Source organism: Pan paniscus, chromosome 16 (genome assembly GCF_029289425.2).
Source record: "Pan paniscus chromosome 16, NHGRI_mPanPan1-v2.0_pri, whole genome shotgun sequence".
Lineage (NCBI taxonomy): Eukaryota > Metazoa > Chordata > Mammalia > Primates > Hominidae > Pan > Pan paniscus.
The window spans coordinates 24,800,205-24,820,726 of record NC_073265.2 but is presented as its reverse complement, the minus strand read 5'-3'; the positions used below and the strand labels follow the sequence as shown (position 1 = coordinate 24,820,726).

Genomic DNA, 20,522 nt, shown 5'->3' with positions numbered 1-20,522 from the left:
CCAGGAAGAGGGAATAGCATGGGAAAAAAATATTTCCTTCCATTCGTTGTTTCCTTTCAACATTACCAATCTATAAATGTCTGCTCTTTGGATTATTCTTTGAATTGATTATCAACATCTTTCCAGTTTCCTAATTAATAATAATTTAAATAAAAATTTAATTTGTGTATTAAAAAAAGAAATCAACATAAAAATCTATGGATTATCACCAAAGAAGATATGCAACAGCCAACAAACATATAAAAAGATACTCAACATCATTAGTCATCCAGGAAATGCAATTCAAAACCACAAGATACCACTTCATACCCATTAAGATGGCTAGAATTAAAACAGGCATACATACACACATACACACACACACACAGAAAATAATGAGATACTTTGTTGGTGGGAATATAAAATGAGGCAGCTGCTCTGGAAAACAGTATGGCAGTTTCTCAAAATGTTAAACATAGAGCTACCATGTGACCCAGCAATTACATTTCTAGGTGTATACTCAACAGAATGGAACACAGGTGTTCAAAAAAAAACTTCTACATAAATGTTCACAGTAGCATTATTCATAAAAACTAAGAAGTGCAAAAAGTGGAAACAACCCAAATGTCTATCAACTTATAAATGGATGAACAAAATGTGTTATATCTGCATAATGAAATATTATTCAGCCATAAAAATTATTAATATATACTACATCATGGATAAATATTGAAAACACTACACTAAGTGAAGGAAACCATACACATAAAGCCACATATTGTATTATTTATTTCAAATATCCAGAATAGGCAAATTCATAGGAGACACAAAGCATACTAGTGGTTGCCAGGATTGGAAGAAATGAGGATTGACAGCTTAATGGGTACAGGGTGTTTTGTGTGTGTGGTAGGGGAGAGGGGAAGAGGTGGTAGAAGTGCTTGGGAATAAGATAGTAAAATAGGGGTGACAGTTACATAACATCGTGAATGTACTAAAAGCCATTGAATTTTGCACTTCATAGTGGTCAATTTTATGCTATATGAATTAAAAAAAAAATCTATGGAATACAATGTGGCCACAAGAGCCATAGGAGAGTTGCCAGGCACTATGAGAATATAAAGGATGATAGAGCAATCAGAAAACTAAAAAGTGTGATAGTTTTTGAGCTAAAATTTTAAATGCAGAGACAAATACAAAAGAAGATTTGAAATGCGGAAATAGATAAAAAAAGGACAAATCGCAACAGAAGCAGAGAGAACATTTTCAGTAGGGTAGGAAATGTTGGGAAAATGTAGCTCATGTTCAAAGAGCATTTGATGGTCCTGTTTGGCAGTCACAGAATACGTGAAAGGTAGCAGTAGTGAAAGAAAAATTAAGGCCATGTAATTTGGAAATTCAAGTGCTCTCTCTTTCTATAGGTGTAATTTCTTCTTGGCAGTTAGTAGTGGCAGCACATTGTTTGAAGTAGGTCTTAAATGCAGATCTTTGAAATGATTCCCACAGAAAATGTCTAAATTGGGAGTTTTTTCTATGCCCTTCCTCCTCACATTTTTTTTACTTTTAGTAAGTTTAGGGTAAACAAGACAATAATAAAAAGCTCTTGATACAGTGGGAAAAGGGGGTCTGTTCTCCCACACAAGTCCTTTGCTGGTTATAAAATTCTTCAACATTGGCAAGCAACATCAGTGTTCTTATTGTAGATTTGTTATTTTCAAAACCCAAAGCAGCCTCAAGTTACTAGTGTAGTATTCTCCTTTCCATGATTTCAGAAAATGTAAGTAGTTTAGCCACTTCCTATATGTCTAAATCACAGCAGAAGACATAGAAACCATAGGTACCTAAAACATTGCTGAAGGAATAAGAACTCTCCAAGCTTATGAGATGCATAGGATGGAAATTAGGCTCCTAGTTACAAAGCATTTCATCAGCATACATGACATATGTCAAGTTAAGTAATGCCAGAGCAGACCTCTCATCTTCAGCTACTCTTTCTTACTTAGAGCCCTTAGACAAATCACTAACATCTGATTCTGATTCTGCATTTCCATGATCTTCATTATCATTTGAGTCATCACCAGCACACAGTCATGAAGAATCTACATGCATATAAACTGATTTTACTTTGAATTTATATAAAAAGCATTATATCTACCTCTGTGGCAGACACACGCTAAGGTGGCCAGCCTGGTCCCTACCTTCTGGTATTCACATCTTTATGTAATCCCTCCCATAGAGTGTAGGAAGGCCCTGTGACTTGTTCCCAACCAGTAGAAAATGGCAAAGGTGAAGGGATGTAAGTGATTACATACATGCAATACATACTATTATAGCACCCAAAGTGCTGGAGTTTCTTTCTTTCTGTTGTTGGCTTTGAAGAAACAAGCTGCCATGCATCCTAAAGATGCTAGGAAATGAATCTGCTAATAACCTAAGAAATGTGGAAGCAGATCCTTCCCTGGTCTAGCCTCTGGTGAGAACCCAGCCCTATCCAACACCTTGGTTGCAGTCTCATGAGAACATATTTTGAGGAACCAGTTAAGCAACATTTAGGCTCTTGTCCCATGCAACTGAGAAAAATAATAAATGTGTGTTCTTCTAAGCCATTAAGTTTGTGGTAATTTGTTATGCAGTCTTAGAAAAAAAATACAACTTCCAGGAAGCACACTGTTTAAAACAGATAAGGAAAGAAACACTGTTACGCAAACAAAAACATTAACCAAGTATATATAGCTCCAGAGTTTTTTGTTCTCTTTGTAGGGAAAAAGAAATAGCATAAAATGTATTATTTTATTAGCAATTAGAGAGCTTAAGCATGGGAATATCTATAAATTCTCAATGTTATGGAGCCAAGTAAGAGGATGGTATGTCACGACATCCTAGCAGGCGATTTAAGTATAGTTAGGGAAGTTCTTATGCCCCCAGTTCTCCTCAACCCCAAACCAGAAATAAGCCCTTTATCATTGTGGCCTAAGACTGAATTCTGGGTGTATGCACATATTCCTAAGAAGGAAGACATCTTAAACTATTACCAATGATTTTTACATATTGAGAATTAAATTGTATATGAGAAGTGGGGAAGACCATGCAAACTCTGCTGGTCAGGCCAGCTCTATCTTTATAAGTATGACTTTAACCCAGGAAAGCTTTCTAAATACACAGAAAACCAATACCTCCAAGAATATACTAGGTTTTCAGACCTGAATATTGAACCATTCATTTCAACAGCTAGGGTGTTTCCTTGTCCTCATTGTGTTTCCTGGTTATGTCTCTGCCTTATCCATTTAGTTGACGCATTGACTGACTACTTTCCAATTTCCCACCTAGAAGCATGGCTTTATTGCTTTTATCTTTCCTACCACTGATTCTGATACTTCAATGATGAGTGTCTAGATAACATTCTCTAGGACTTGCCCTGGTAATAGTGAAGTCTCTTAGCCAGCAACTCCCTCGAGCAACATTCATCCCTGCAAATAAGATCTAGATATAGGCACCTGAGGAGAGAGGAAAATGGTGTTCAAGAATGAGAAGGAAAGTCCATGAACTCAACTTTACTTAATTTTGCATGATTTAGCATAAATTCTGTGTAGTTTTTATTCAGTTATCTATACAAGCTAATATTTAAACCCACTTGAACTTGGACTATCTGATTTCTCTCCAATGTCCAGGACTCAACAGTGTTATCTGTGGGAAATAATGAGAAGAGAAAATTCTTACTTTCTCCTAATTCATTTCAACGTTTATTAAATAACTGTTATATGCAAGGCACTTTGCAAAGTACTATCACAGTCTCAAAACGAATATATCATATCCCTTCTACCAGGTTGCAGGAGAGAAGATAATTTAAACAAGCAGAAAAATAGTGCTACGATAGAGGCACAGAGTGATAGAAGGAAAAGATTACGTAAGACTGGAGTAATCGTAAGTGTCGGCGGGGAAAGGAGTTAAAGAAATTGATCTGTGATCCATTTCTTCCTGAAGATGGTTCTAGAAAAAGAAGACAATGCTTCAGTCTAATATCCTTGCAAATATAAAAACTGGACTTCTGGGCAAATTGAATAATGATGCAGGATGTCTCTGGTTTAGGATTGCTTAGGGTAAACAAGCCTACAATGTATGGATTTATGATGCATGGCTCCCTAGAGAATGTGACATAAGCTATACAACTCTCTGGAGCATGAAGTGGAGATGTTTCCTAACTTCAATGCTGTCCACTGTGTGAGGTGACCTGCAGCCCTCATTAGAGACCTCATCTATTATTCTGGGTTGGAGAGTACATGTCCACAACAACAAGGATGTGGGAAGCCTTGTGGAATGTCCCAGCCTTTTCTCTGCTTACCTGTGTCTTGAATGCTTGTATCCTTGGAATTAGCTGTGAAGCTTGATACTGAGAAAGGTCTCCCATTTGTGTGAGTGATTTGACAACCTGATCCTTGGTGTTAGTTCAATCTTCACAGAGGAGGTAGACTTGAAATGAGCTTCAAGAGGTGTGCAGGATTTTAAAAGGCAGAGATAAAGAAGCTGGCATTCCAAGGAGAGGAAAAAAAATAGGAACAGGGATAAGAAAGTAGAAAACCAGAGTTTGTTCAGACCATAATACACCTCCTAGTTTGGCTGGAGTAGACAACATGTCTAAGGGAAGTGTAATAGATGATAAAGCTCAAAAAGTAAGCTAAGGACTTTGAATTTCAGGATGCAAAAAATTTTATACTTAAATCTGTAGGAAATGGGGAGCCATGGAAGATTGTTTTAATGAAAAGAATTACAGAATCACAGCAGAGCTTTAGGTAGATTTCTCTAGCAGCTACATGCCGGTTGTTTCAGAGCACAGAAAATTTATCCATATTGAAGCATAAAAGGCTTAGTTCAAGTATTCTCAAATGAGCTCCATGAACTCAGGGGGGGTGAATATATTGGCACAATTTAAAGTTCTCCTTGAAGATTCTGTTGTTGTTTGCTTGTTTTGTTTTAACATTTAGAAAATGTTTTGTATTCATTTGGTGATATTTTTAAAATGCATATTTAGGATCAGCTAGATAACCATATTATAATTGGATATTACCACAAATTTCAGTGCTCTAGCCTTCCTTCTGTTTTATCATTGTATTGATATCAATTACAATTTAAATTGTCATGGACTAATAAGGAAAAATAAAAGAGACTTTAAATGTAAATTTGTATTCATACCTAGGGAAGAGCAAACATTTTTATACTTATTTTAATTTTTTTTAAGTTGTGGGAGAATCGTGTCATCACAGAGTACCTTGTAGCACATATTGAATGAATGAATACTGAATCAACTTGAATGAATGTTTTCCCTTACCTCTCCAGACTACTTCCTCTATCCTACTCTTTTTATTATGTGCCCATGATCTTCATCAAGAGGCTTTCTCATACTCTGTTTTGTTTTTCTTTTTTGGTTAGGTTCAGTAAATGGGGATCTATAGCAGGAGGCTGAAGAGTGACAATAGTGAGGTCAGGGCATTTATTTTGCTGGTTTCCTCTTGGGTGTGTTCCTATAAGTTAATTATGTCCCTTTTACAAAAATCACAGATTTTCTAAGTTTTTCCTCTATCCCTGCAGCCACCCTCTCTATGTTCTGATCATTGTTTCTTCATTTGCTTCTACAGCCTTACAGATGATAATGGCTCTTCACTGTTGCTGTTTCTCAACCTTCTTTAGTTTCTTCTAAGCCAGTCTGTACCTTTGTACATATTTCCTTTTTTAAATCCTCTTTAAGTACTGAAATGCCATTCATTTTCTGTCATGATCTATCTAATACAATGAACCTCAATAGTCATTAATATGTTTATATTTCAAGTATCAGTTTGGTTCTAGCAAAGCAGTATCATCTGTCACATTAAAATAAATGTGTTACTTTGAATCATATTAGTTTTATAGTTTTATTTGTATTTAATATATAAATTTGTTTTGGCTTTATAGTTGTATCTGAGGTCTAATCATAAGATGCTAGTTTTATGTTTGTACATATTTAAGTAAATTAATGATAATAATAAAAATAATTTAAATCAACATTAAGCATTCTTGACATTTTTCCACCAGGCCATATATCAGTCAAGTTTGATAATCACTAGCTGATATGGTTTTGCTGTCTTCCCACCCAAATCTCATCTTGAATTGTAACTTCCACAATTCCCACGTGTTGTGGAAGGAACCCAGTGGGAGGTAATTGAATAATGTGAGTGGGTCTTTCCTGCACTGTTCTCGTGATAGTGAATGAGTCTAACAAGATCTGATGGTTTTAAAACAGGAGTTCCCTACACAAGCTCTCTCTTTGCCTGCTGCCATCCATGTAAGACATGACTTGCTCCTCCTTGCCTTTCACCTTCCACCATGATTGTGAGGCCTTCCCAGTCACATGGAACTGTAAGTCCAATAAACCTCTTTCTTTTGTAAATTGCCTAGTCTTGGGTATGTCTTCATTGGCAGTGTGAAAATGGACTAATACACTAGCCTAGCTTATTGTTTCCAACAGAGGTTCCAAAACATCTCTAAAAAGCATCATAAAAGTTGTCAGAGTGTGAAATGGACAACTGATAGTAAATACATATCGAAAGCCAAGAACTTCATAAAGCCCATTTATAAATGATTTCAGAAGTAATGACCAGCAACAATTGCATATTCTTCCACCCCCACAGATATCTGAGAAGGCGTACATGAACCACCATAGTTTTTCATGAATACCAATCTCCAAACTCCACATTGGAGCATTGCACTTAGAATGTCTTCAAATCAAGCTAGTGAAGTAAATTCATGATTTGGCATACCCCTCTACTCTAAATGCATAGCAAGTATAAAAAGAAAAAAAAAACATAGCTATATATTTTTTTAAATAAGCATCTATGTGGACCAAAAATTCATAGTGGTAAGTAGAGCTGAAGCCCCTGGCTTGCTGGGCATCAGGTCCAGAAGCACACTGGCAGCAGGCAGTTCCATTTCAGAAGCCTAAGGTACTCCAGATGAAGGGCAAGCTTCACAACTTGTAGGCAAAGGTTAAGGGAATTTCTGCTGATTGGTGCTTGGAATTTAAAAAGGCATTAGGCCCAGGGAATTGGGATGACATCAGCCTTATAGTAACTGAAAAACTTGCCTTTTGGCTTAGTGAATGAATCTTCAGTATCCCAAATATCATTAAGGTAGAACTTTGAATCATCATTTTATAACTCAGTTCTGCATGGGGATAGTGAACCAAGTTATAATATGATACTTAGTTATATAAGTTGGTACTGCCACTTACCCTAATACACTCCTCCCATTAGACGAGGTGGCAGGTAGTATACTAGTTAGGGCAAGTGACAGTACCAAATCAACCCAAAATATCAACAGATTTACACAACAAAGTTTTATTCGACATTCACAGCACACTCTAATGCAGGTCAGATGATTCTCCTTGGCAACTGTCATCCAGCAGTGACTTGGGAGTCTGAGATGATTTGATATAGTACCTCTGCCAATTCAGTGCTCTTTTTTTTTTTGAGCAACAAGGCTGTTTATTTCACCTAGGTGCAGGCGGGCTGAGAGTCAGCGAAGGGAGATAGGGGTGGGGCCGTTTTATAAGATTTGGGTAGGTAAAGGAAAATTATAGTCAAAGGGGGTTGTTCTCTGGCGGGCAGGAGTGGGGGTCACAAGGTGCTCAGTAGGGGAACTTTTGAGCCAGGATGAGCCAGGAGAAGGAATTTCACACGATAATGTCATCAGTTAAGGCAGTGTTCTTTATGTTCATTGATGAGATAGAAAACATGGCTATCTTATATCATCTCACACCAGTTAGAATGGCTATTATTCAGAAGTCAAAAAAATAGATGTTGGCGAGGTTGCAGAAAAAAAGGTTGGTAGGAATGCAAATTAGTTTAGCCTCTGTGGAAAACAGTTTGAGATTTCTCAAAGAACTAAAAATGGAATTACCATTCCACCCAACGATGTCATTACTAGATATATATTCAAAAGGAAAGAAATCATTCCACCAAAAAGAAACCGGCACATGTATGTTTATCACAGCACTATTCACAATAACAAAGATATGGAATCAACTCTGGTGGCCATCAACAGTGGACTCGACAAAGAAAATGTAGTATGTATACACCATAAAATACTATGCAGCTATAAAAATAACAAAATCATGTCCTTTGCAGCAGCATGAATGCAGCTAGAGGCCATTATCCTAAGTGAATTAATGTGGACATGAAAAACAAAATACTACATGTTCTCACTTAAAAGCAGGCGCTAAACATTGGGTACACAGGGATACAAAGATAGGAGAAATAAAAACTGGGAATTCTGAATGGGAGGGGGAGGGGAATATTGAAAAAACTACCCATTGGGTTCTATGTTCACTACTTGGGCTACATGATCAAGAAAATCCCAAACCTCCACATCATGCAATATATTCATCTAACAAACCTGCACATGTACCCCCTTATTCTAAAATAAATAAATAAACAATATTTAAAAAGAAAAGAAAACATGACTATCTCACATAAACACTTAACTGTTTTTTGGACTCAGAGTGATACATGTTACTTCCACTCATAGCCTTTTAGCTAGAACTAGTCACATAATCCTAAAATAAATACAAGAGTGGAAAACATAAGAAAGTACATGAATATTTGCTAAGCAGGATCCCGGTGGATGAGTCTTCAAATTTTCTAGAGAAGTGAGTAAGTCCAGAGTGAGAAAGAAAACAACCACCTTCTTGTGCAAAATAAGCTGCAAACCAATGTTTCAAAACATAAGAAGTAATGTACCAATAAGAAAGAAATCATAAACAACAATTAGACCATCCTGGCTAACATGGTGAAACCCCGTCTCTACTAAAAATACACACACACACAAAAATTAGCCGGGCGTGGTGGCAGGCGCCTGTAGTCCTAGCTACTTGGGAGGCTGAGGCAGGAGAATGGTGGGAACCCAAGAGGCGGAGCTTGCAGTGAGCCGAGATGGCACCACTGCACTCCAGCCTGGGCGACAGAGCGAAACTCCGTCACAAAAAAAAAAAAAAAAAATTAGAACATGAATTGCTTTGTATGAAATTAATCTCATAGAAAAGATTGCCAGACTTTAAAATAAGTATATTTTGCATCTTCATAGACATAACTGAATTAATAACTTCTACTTGGAAATTAAAAAACAGAAGAAATAAAAATTTATATCAAAATGGATCAATTAGAAATATAGCTATTGAAATAAAAAATGCAATGGGTAGATGAAACTAAATTAGATGTAATTGAAAACAGAATTACTGGACAGTAGGAAAAGGAGTAAGAAAAAAAAATGCACCCAATAAGCCAGAGACAATGAGGCTTTTAAAATAGGATGAGCAATTTTGAAATGTAAGACAAAATGAGCAATTTACACATTCTTCTAATAAAACTCTGAGAAGAATAAAACAGAGGAAATGGATGAGAAGCATTATTTGAAGAGATCATTGTTAATAATTTTTTTAAATGGAAGAAAGACATGAAATAGAGAATGCATTCATAATTACTGGATAATAAAAATAAGTCCTCACCAAAACTCATGCTAAACTGCAAAATACCGAGGATTTTTAACAAGCCATCTTAAAACCTACCTTGGAAAATATTTTAACTGCAAAGGAATAAAAATAGATTCACAAAGATTTCACATCTAAAGCAATAAAATCCAGAAAACAATACAACAATATCTTGAAAGCACTGAGGAAAAAAGATGTCAACTTAGAATTTTATATCTGCTTAAACTATTACTTCAGAATGAGGCAAAATCTGCATATTATTGGATCTACCAAGACTTAGAGTTTACCACACACAGACCCTCCCCATAAAATTAAAGGAGGTACTTTATCAAAGAGGAAAGTGAACCCAAAGGAATATATGTGCCACAAAATGTGTGAGAACAAAAGCCCATAAAATTCTAGTAAAGAAAAATAACTATTGGCCATAGAAAACTAATGATAACTAATAATTGATGTTCAACAGGCAAAATAAAAAATTGAAATCCATAACAAATGAGACAGAATGATCAAGGGTCCTTAAAGAATGTGAAGTCCCCTATCATGTTGCTTTCCATTGCTTAGGATTTCAGTATTAGAAAATATTAGAAAGTATTAGAAAATTTGAAATCCATAACAAATGAGACAGAATGATTAAGGGCCCTTAAAGAATGTGAAGTCCCCTATCATGTTGCTTTCCATTGCTTAGGATTTCAGTATTAGAAAATATTAGAAAGTACTAGAAAATTTGAAATCCATAACAAATGAGACAGAATGATTAAGGGCCCTTAAAGAATGTGAAGTCCCCTATCATGTTGCTTTCCATTGCTTAGGATTTCAGTATTAGAAAATATTAGAAAGTACTAGAAAATTTGAAATCCATAACAAATGAGACAGAATGATCAAGGGCCCTTAAAGAATGTGAAGTCCCCTATCATGTTGCTTTCCATTGCTTAGGATTTCAGAATTAGAAAATATTAGAAGATGGTGCCAGCCACAGGGGCTCAGACCTGTAATCCCAGCACTTTGGGAAGCTGAGGTAAGCAGATCACTTGAGGCCAGGAGTTCGACACCAGCTTGGCCAACAAGAGGAAACCCCATCTCTACTAAAAATACAAAAATTAGTCAGCATGGTGGCACATGCCTGTAATCCCAGCTACTCGGGAGGCTGAGGCACAAGAATTGCTTGAACCCGGGAGGCAGAGGTTGCAGTCAGCTGAGATCATGCCACTGCACTCTAGCCTGGGTGACAGATCTAGACTCCATCTCAAAAAAAAGGAAAATATTAGAAGTAGGGGAAAAGGCTCAGGAGTGATAGAATCATGCTGAGCTCCAAGTAGGTGGTTGTGCTTGACCTTGATAGAATACGAATTTTTCTGTGTGCCTTGATGTTTTTCCAATCTCATTTATTTTCCAAAATTTGAAAGAGAATAGGGACTGACCTAGTTTCCAATTTTGGAGTCTTTTAAAATATTTTCTATTAATCCAGGTAAGTGATTGTATTTTGAATATTTATAGAAAGTATGACTGTTTTTAAGATTACAAAGAGGTGTTATGCTTCTGACTTCTGGTGGGGAGAAGAACAGTGATAGTATCTTTGGGTACACAGTGACACAAAGATGGGAACAATAAAAACCCATGCATCATAAAATCGCACGCGCACACACACACACACACGCACACATGCTCACAATCATTATGGGCTTTCACCTATGTTACCAGGTTGCTATAGTTCAAAAGTATAACAAACTGCATGAGGCATCACAATTGCTTCATAAGGGAGTCTTACTTAAAATCCAGTTTGCCATCAGCAAGTGGTAAAGATGAAAAGAATCTTATAGGATTCATACTTTGAATTAGCTTGTGAGGAAAAGAAGGTTTTCTGCCAGGAAAAGTGGAAGATGTTGCGTAGTACCTGCCATTTTTAGTTTTAGTTACTGTAATTGTTTGGGGTCAGTGAAATCAAACTTTAGGTATTTGAGTCTTTTTTCTGGCTGAACTTTTTTTGGTAATTAAAGAGCAAAAACTTTAGGAGAGTTTATTTGTAACTGTTGTTGGATGGTGGGATGAAACAATTATAATGAATTCATCTGTATCTCATTATTGCAAGCAGCAAATAAGTCTGTTGCTTAGTGATAGTGATTATAAGAGAGAAACAAGTAGAATTTCATTGCAGAAAAATATTCATTATATAAAATTTGTTATAAAAAGATCATTATTTTACAGAGAAGCTCATTGAATTGAATAAGCTTTGTTACATAGAATACCTTTTTTAATATAAGATACCATGACAATTTTTACTCTTTTCCTCTATCATATTTTAAGCCCAAGTCACGTGAAATGCAATGGTCAGTTTCTTATAGCTCTGTGGTCTGTGTCATAAGAAAAATGCAAAAAGTAATAAATTATTGAGGACATAAAAGTAACAGAATTCATGCAATGACAATGTGAAACATATGGGAAATGTGGTTTCAAAGAAGACCATGACTTACAAAAGTTTGGGATTTCTGGACTGATTTCTTGAAGCAGAAAAAAAAATAATTTCAGCACACTTTAATTCCTCATTGCTGCAAAATAACATTTCTTTTTTAATATAGATTGGAAATGGATTTTCAAGGACCTACATAATTGTTCTCAGAGCCATAGCTGTGGCTTCCATTTGTTCTTACTATTTAAATTCAACACCTGCTGAGAACCAAAATTTCTAACCATGTAGGAGGAAGGAAAATATTAGATTTCATTTTACCATGGATGAACTCAAATCAGTTTGACAAAACTGAGCTAATTTTAGCTTCCTGCCTACTGACTCCCAGTAAAAAGAGCATGAGTGAGACTATCAGTCTTTATCCCTATTAAATAAGCTACTAATTTGTTACTTGTTACTCCAAGTCATGGGGTGAACAATTGAACTAAAGCTAGGAAAGAAGTCATGTCTAAGTGCCACAAGTTCAGCAAAGTTGTAATGAGACATCATAAGTTTACAGAAGGAGGAAAGTGTCCAAGACGACATGGAATTCAAGGTACGACACAAATAAACAGAACACCACCAGAAGAGACTGACCTTGTGGCTTAGGAGGCGTACCTTGCATTGCTCTTTAAATTCCTTTTGTGATGCAAAATGATCACTGTAGAAATAGAAAAGAAATATAATGGAAAAGAAAAGCTTTATGTATGTTTAAACTTAAATAGAAAACAAGGCAGTTGGCAGTTAAATGCAAAATTAATGGTGATTAAACAGATAACTGAGCCTATATCATTTTCAAGAAAAGTCAAATGCTTGTTCACTTGGCCCATTTGAAGCTTATGTTTCATTATGCTGTTTGGCTATTGTTTCTGGAGGTAGGCATTGTGTACATATCAAAATTTACAGTCAACAGACCCTTTAGCTCTTGTCTTTCCAGTGTCAATTTACTCTAGATTTTTGTATTTGCTATAGATTTCTGCAGCTACTATAGATTTGTCTAGCATGTATTTTTTCATGTTTTACTGAATCTACTGAATCCAATTATATATTATTTTAAAGACAGCCTAGTAAAACGAACACATAGCTCTAAATAAAGAATCATCATTAGCGGCTTTCATTTCAGAATGTAAGAACAATGGAAAGGCAGGTTGATAATACACAATTTCACTTGTGAGACATGATTTTCTGTTTACACATGATCAAAAGAAAAACAAGCTTACTGACTTTAATATAGGCCATTTTTCTAACTCAGCCTTAAGTGATTTCAACCTCAAGCTTCCTATTTTCAAAGACATTGAGTCTTAAGGGACAGGCTGTATTTTAAGCTAATATGTCAAATTGATCAACTTAAAAACATATCTACCTGTGATGTACGTCTCAAAAAAAATCCATAAGAAAAAATTGACAGTGTTTGTTGGAATCTAGATAAATAACCCCAATAGAATAGCATTTTGAGTTAAAATAAAAAGATTTAGGTGAAATATTTCTAACTTTTAGAAGTTCATAAACAGGAACAACAAAAGAAAATCTCTCTCTCTCTCTTTCTGTCACTCTCTCTCTCCTTCATCGGCTTTTACTCTAACAAGTACTTCCATTTTTAGCTGTGAAGAATTGATTGATTTGAAGTTGTGCCATTGTCTTCTAATTAGTGGTAAAGATTAAAAATAGTAGCCTCTGTATTATTTAGTGCTAGGCAATAACGGCATTTACTGAAAATACGGAGAATTTGTGCCCACTGGCCCTTTAATTGCCTGTGAGTTAATAAGTACTCATTAATCAATTTGAAAAGGAAACAAAATTCCTACTGATTATCATGTGAGCAATATTGCTGGGCCCTGGTAAAATGTGAAGTAAGTAAAGTCTTTTTTTTGGATGCCCTGTCTTCCCAACTACTCCATTATTCTTGTTCTCTTCCTCTTCTCTTCCAACCTCCCTCCCCAACCCATAATAGTGACAATTTTAGCCCAAGTAGAAGAGGATATATGCAAGGCAGTTGTTTTGGAGAGAGGGAGGATTTTCAGCAGATGGACTTAATGACGGTAACTCTGAAAATAAATCATATTTGTGACTGGGTTAAGATGCTTTTAAGATGCTTTCTACAATTTTCAGTTATTGTTTTGGGGTCTTTTTCAAAAAACAATCAACCAGACAACAAATATTGATGATGTTTAGTATATTTTGTAGTAAGAGTGCACCTTGTTTATTCCCCTGGTCCTATAAACTAAACACACTTAAGCTATCTTTTAATGATAATTCTGTTTTTACATGGTAAGGTGAGAACTAGATCTGGCATCTAAATACTTGATGTTCTAAGTTCAAAGAAACACCAGTAATTAGAGCCAGCATATTCCTTCTAGGACTTACAGAGAGACACTCTTCTAATGTAAACATGAAGACCACCAACACAACCACCTTAATCAATACAAAAGAAAGACTTGATATGGGAAAGTTGAAAATGAAGGCAATTGCTTTCCCATGGAGTAGGGCTGATGGCATACTTCTTCTTGCCAAAGTAGAGGAAGGGCCCAGTAGAATTATTCTCAATGATTGCTGGAATAGTCCTGCCTGCCACTAAGTTGTCAACTGCTGATAATTTATTTAAAAGTTTCCAGGCTACTTTCCAGGCTACTCAGCTGATGCTGAGTGTGAAGAAAGGGCAAGAGGAATGTGGTGTATGAGAAAAGGCAGTGAGACAGCCTGTAATTCACTGTTAAATATGGACCATGATCCATGATTTTCTATGTAGACCATGAGTTAAATGGCTGGGCTTGACCTCTCTTGCCAGTATCAACTCTCTAAGCCTGTTGTACAAACCAAGGGGACCCCACCAGTAAGAAACTATACAGTATGTGGCTGTGAGAGGGAAAAAGATTAACACCAACGTGAAGCTCTCATTCCAGGAGATTATGGAGAGGGCATTACCAGGCCCTCCAAGAAAGCAGAGAAGAATGATGGCCAGTAAGCATAAATAGAGAGCAGCCTCTTGAAGGGAAACAGGTAAGAAAGGAAGCTATGTCCACCAGAGAAGTGCAGGAAAGGGGGAAGGAAAATGAGCCATAAATATAACTGAATATAGAGGGAAAAGGGAAGGTTTTGAATTGGATGTAAAATGAAACCTGCAAAACACACAACACTGAGTTTAAAAAACCAGAGAGACTGTTCTGATAAGTGATTGGAAAGTCATGGAATTGAAGGTAGCACCTCAGCAAAAATCAGAGAGGTCAGCATTGCACAGTTATCAGAAAAATAAATCTATTTCATGTTTATCCCTCAACAAGTTAAGGCTCCTCAGTGAACTCATTATAGATCTTTAAACATTTTATCATATTAAAATACATTTTAGAATGAAATAACTCCCTGAAAATCATACCACACTAACACATTGATATCATTTTCATAAATTTCTTTTTAGGGTTTGCACATATGTATAGTTATATATTTTACATAGTTATATCCATACCGTAATTTAAATTTTGTCATGTTTTATTTTCTGTATCATATTCTAGCTAGCATATTATGACCATCCATTGTAAAAGACAAATTACATTTCATTGTTTTATAATTCATAATTTGTAACTATTATCCTATTTTTAAATATTTGTTTCTAAACTTTGCAGCTATAAATAATATAACAATTATTCTCAGTTCATGTGGTTTTTATTATTTTATTGAGTTATTTCTTAGGATTACTGGTTAAAAACATTTCTCAAGTGTTTTGCTATAATATAATTATCAAATTTATTTCCAAAAGTTTTACAATGCAGCCAGCAATAGATAATGGCTTCCCCACAATCTCATCAGTATCGTTGTATCACACTATCATTGTTTAAAGTTTTGCTTACTTTAAAAGACATGAAATGGGCCCTTGTTGTTGTTTAAATCTGAACATCTTGGATTCCTTATAAGAGTGAATATTTTCCTTGTCTACTGGTTTTATTTTCTCCTGTATAAGTTGCCTTTTCATATCCTTTGTTCATTTGTCTATCTAAGATTTTCAGGTCATTCTGTGTATTTAAATGAGCTTTATATAGATTGAAAATATTAACTCTATTCCACTTTAAAGCTAGTTACACTTCTCTAGTTCTAGCCTTCCTTATAGCATGTATGTTCATGAGTGCAGCACAAACATCTCCTTACTGTCAGGATGGTCCTCTTGTATTTAATTGTTCTCGCCTCCTAAATTATTCAAAGGCTCATGCCATTTGGGAGGAGAGGTTCATCATTTAGTACATGACTCCCACTCAAGTAATTACATTCTGCTAATTGGGGATATTCCTGTGGCATTCCTGAGGGATAGGATTCTCTGGGACTAAGAGGATTATTTTGGACAGTCAGGGACAACGTGCTCCATGTGTGGGCAAATAAATCCTTCTCTGACATTCCTTGTCCCTTGACAATTATTGAAAAAGACCTATTTACATTCATCCAATACATCCTCTTTCCCCACTCCCATCCCAGGGCAGAAAGTCTGGGGCTGTTATGCAGTTCAATAGAGAGAAAGGCTTCACACAGCCTTAGAATGGGACTTGCATGGAAGATAATAGGATGGGGACAAGTGAGTGTTCTAGACCAAGTAACAACAGAGACAATGCTCCTTCAGATATTTCCTGTCTAGATATGCCTAGAGCCTAGGCTCTGATTCTGTAAAAGTAATATCTTCCAACAACACAAGTAAAGGGAGGATTCTATGCATTTCTGTGAAATATTAGAATGAGAGTTTCTGCTCATATATTGAGGTATAAGGGTCCCTTAGAGCCCTTCTGGTAAAATCAAGGAAGTTGTTCTGGCATCCTTAGCCTGACTACTAGGCAGAAATAACATTGCTACAAGAAGAAGTCAATGAATATTTCCCATAAGCCTTCTGTTTTGCCAAGAATGTTAAGCCTGCAGGCAGAGAAGCAAAATTATAGGAGAAAGTAGGGTGGTGAGCAGTAAATACATGATAAGGCTGTGTGGTTTGCAGGTGAAGACAAATTGTTTTAAAGATTATAAAGACTTTCTGGGTGTACATACAACACTCACGAACACCTGACAACAGGTCTCCATTGTTTCATTCAGAAACAACTTATTTCATCCTCCTTTGCTAGTTTCTTAAATTTATAACAGATCAGTTTAAATTATACCTTTCTGCCAAATATCTCCTTACATTATATTAATAAAAGGTTTGTCAAAATGAAGAACCAATGAATTCAAGAAACAGCCAGAAACTTATTGAAGATTTGAACATCTCCAAATCCTGACCATTATTGACTTATATTTCTATGAACATAAAACCACGGAATCACATAATTCATATAGCTCATCTGCTAAAACAGTTATTGTTCCATCAGCACATTGTCAAGTATTAAGGAAAAATTATTATTACTTTTATGCCACTCTTGGTAAACAAAAACAAGGTCCTACACTTAGATAAGAAAGAGAGCTGTGCACATGAGTGACTAAATAACTGAGGATAAGAGTCCTCGACTCAAAAATATCTCTTTTAATCACTCTTTCAGTAACTGCTGAAAGTAGAGATTGACTTTTTGGCAATTATCCCATTAAACTGTAAATAGTCCCCAAATAGGACAACATAGAAAAATATTGTCAACCATTCACATTTTGATACAAATTTCATTGTGATACTTCTCAGGGAACTATTTATAGAAAATGCTTTTCGAAAGAGAAATAAATTAAAAATTTATCCAGAGAATAGAAGATACAGTATGAAGGCAATAACTTTTTTTTCCCCCAAGCCAAAAATGCAAGATGAGAATCTATCAAGGAATCTTCACCTATTTGTCAAATTGTGAAAACTGCAAGGTCTGAATTAACTCAACCATGACAAAAATGTCAATTTATATTGTTACCCCATAGAACTACTCTGATTCTGAATTTATATTTCAGAAGGGTGAAATCAAAAGAGCCCTGCTCAGATTTTATGTCCTGGTAATTAAACTAATTTCCTCTCTTCAGTCCTAGAGCAAACATAGCTAGTTGCCTATCCAATATCTTTCCTAACTTTTGTTTTTCAATAGGACCCTGACTTTTTGGAGAGGCAGCAATCTGTCCAGCTAAAAATACTTGTTTTCCCAGACTCCCTTGCATCCTAATCAGGTGGCACAGTCCTGCTCTAAGAAATGTAAGCAGACATCTGCTGGGATTGATGAGAAAGCTGTTGCTTTCCTGATATAGTCACCATCCATTCCCGCCTCCCTCTTCACTCCTTTATCTTTCATTTTTGTTTGCTAAAATATTAGCATAAGACATGGCGGGCAAGCATCTTTCTTGCAATCACAAGATGCCAAGATTGAGGGCAAAAGCCTACAAACTACGTCTGGCAGAACAGAAACATGGAAGAATTTAGGTTCCTGGTGGCATGATTGAGCTGCCACACCTAGTCTGTACAACCTACTCCCAAACTTCTTGCTACAGGAACCAAAGCCCTGCCTGTTAGGGTCACTGGGGCAGTTTTCTGTTAGTTGCAGCCAAAAGCATCCCTAACAGGTTCCCTTTGATCCTGCTCTGATCCTACACAAATATCACATAAAAACAGATATTAGGATGGAATTTATTAAAATTTGCTTCAAGTCTTATCCTGTGAATTTCTGAGCATACACACATAAAGAAATAAACTCTACTGTGATAAACTCATCACCTGTTCAGACCTGTGTTCTCTCCCTGACATGCCACGAAACATTGATTTCTATCTCCCATTTAACAGATATTTATTCAGTGCCTACTACATTCCAGCCACAAAATATATAGAATTCTTCCATTATTAGAGCTTATCTCTAACTTTCAAAAAAATCTTGTATTCTAAGAAATATGCCCATTGATTGTGGTGATGTTGACTGAATATTTCTTTTCAACTGTTTAGCCTGGTACCATATGGAATATAAAGCATCTGTTCTACATAGATTGAAGAATAGAATTTCTAAAGTGAAAAATATCACTAAAGGTGCATTGAAATTTAAAAGCAGGAGGTCCATGAATCAATGCTGCAATACCCAATTAAAAAAAAAAAAATCTTATCTGAGTAATGAAGTTTTTAGACATCTACAGTTTTACTGTTTCCCTTTGCATTCTTTTATTTATCTGAATAAAGTCAAGTGATGGATAGAAGACAGCCCTTCCTGATGCTCAATAAAAGGCATGTTTGTGTATTAGACACTGTGGGAAGTATTCTAAGAAGCGACAAGCTTGCAAAAGATGTAACCATCTAAGCTCCCCAGCTTCATGACAGCTTAAATCATCTATTCCAAACTGCCAGTCGCATACTTTTTGACTCTTCTTGGTGGGATTTTAGGAGTGTCTAACGTTTAGGGACGAGCATTCTTTGTGAATTTAGGTAGAGACTGATTTTAACTTGCTTTTTCCCCTATGGACACAGCATTCTTGGACTGGTCCTGAGTGTTCCCCTGGGTCCATAATGGATGGGCCTCTTATGGAAATAGTCAATTTGGGAAGGGGCACAACATATAATATAATAATCCTGTGTAAATTATAAGAAACTGGAGTGGAACCCAAGTATACAGTAAGTCATTTATGAATACAACTCAGAATGCATAAGGCTGGAGGCACTATATTTTTCTACCAGTTCGGCTCCCTGCTATGATTTAGATCTAATAGGATACACATGCTGTTTGTTTGTCTTTGTATTGGCAATATGCTTATAATAAATTGTATGGTTTCCATGAGCATACTAAGGATTGAGTGAATTAATTTTCTTGTTTGGTGACACTAGCTTGTCCTACTCCAATACAAAGCATAGATGGTGTCAGAATTGTACTTGAGCATCAAATATGAATATGTGCACTTACATTTGAATATAGGCCTATGGGCTCTTTCTCATTAGACTATTAAACATGCATGTACACACACATACATGCACACCTAAATATATATGTATATATGTGTTTGTGTGTGTGTGTATATATGTGTATATATATATATATATTATAGTTTGTTCTTAGAATGGTCTATATTCTGAAGATTAATGTAGTCTATATACGCCTCTACTTTACCAGAAGAGTACATATTGTTTCTAAAGGAAATTAATTTAGAAATAAAATGTTCCTTCTCTAAAACTTCTCCTCTGAACGTCTAGAAGTAAAAACTCTACCCTGCATGACTTGACCAGGAAGCCACACTTGAAAACTATGCCTGTCCTATTCTTGAGGTAACATTAGGTCATAAATATCATTTAGACCGTAATGCTTTAATATCAAAACAACCTTGAAAAAATGTCTTTTTAATTATGTTGATAATATGATTAAAACATAATATTGTGTCCTTTAAAGGACTTTGTAGTAACTCTAAAGGCAGGAGAGATGTTAGGGGTGTGTGTGCCACTTTTCCCACCTTCACACATGCACACCTGGAGATCCACTTTTACTGATGAGTTATCTTTAAAAATTACAGGCATATGAGGATAGATGAAGAGTCTAAAAATACTTTTCAAAGTAAAAATATAAAAATAGTTAAAGCAGTTAAAACATTTTTAATTCAATTACACTTATAACAGCTTCATTAAATGTATAGTCTTTAATTGGCTTAAAAGAGAAAAATACTACCTTTTGCTTCATGACAAGTGTTTGGTCAAAATATACATGA

At 35.7% G+C, this 20,522-nt stretch overlaps 1 long non-coding RNA gene across 3 annotated transcripts in view; it reads right to left on the bottom strand.

The window, feature by feature from the left end:
- Window positions 1-20,522, bottom strand: part of LOC129393994 (uncharacterized) — a 311,621-nt gene that overhangs the window by 258,719 nt on the left and 32,380 nt on the right. The window contains exons 2-3 of one of the 3 annotated variants that reach the window (XR_008621127.3): window positions 12,525-12,588; window positions 4,316-4,497 (exon numbers count right to left, since the gene is read on the bottom strand). The exons of 1 other annotated variant lie outside the window; for it this stretch is intronic. This is a non-coding gene — a long non-coding RNA (uncharacterized LOC129393994). The remainder of the gene's footprint in view (window positions 1-4,315; window positions 4,498-12,524; window positions 12,589-20,522) is intronic. One more of the 3 variants, XR_008621128.3, reaches the window with a different exon arrangement.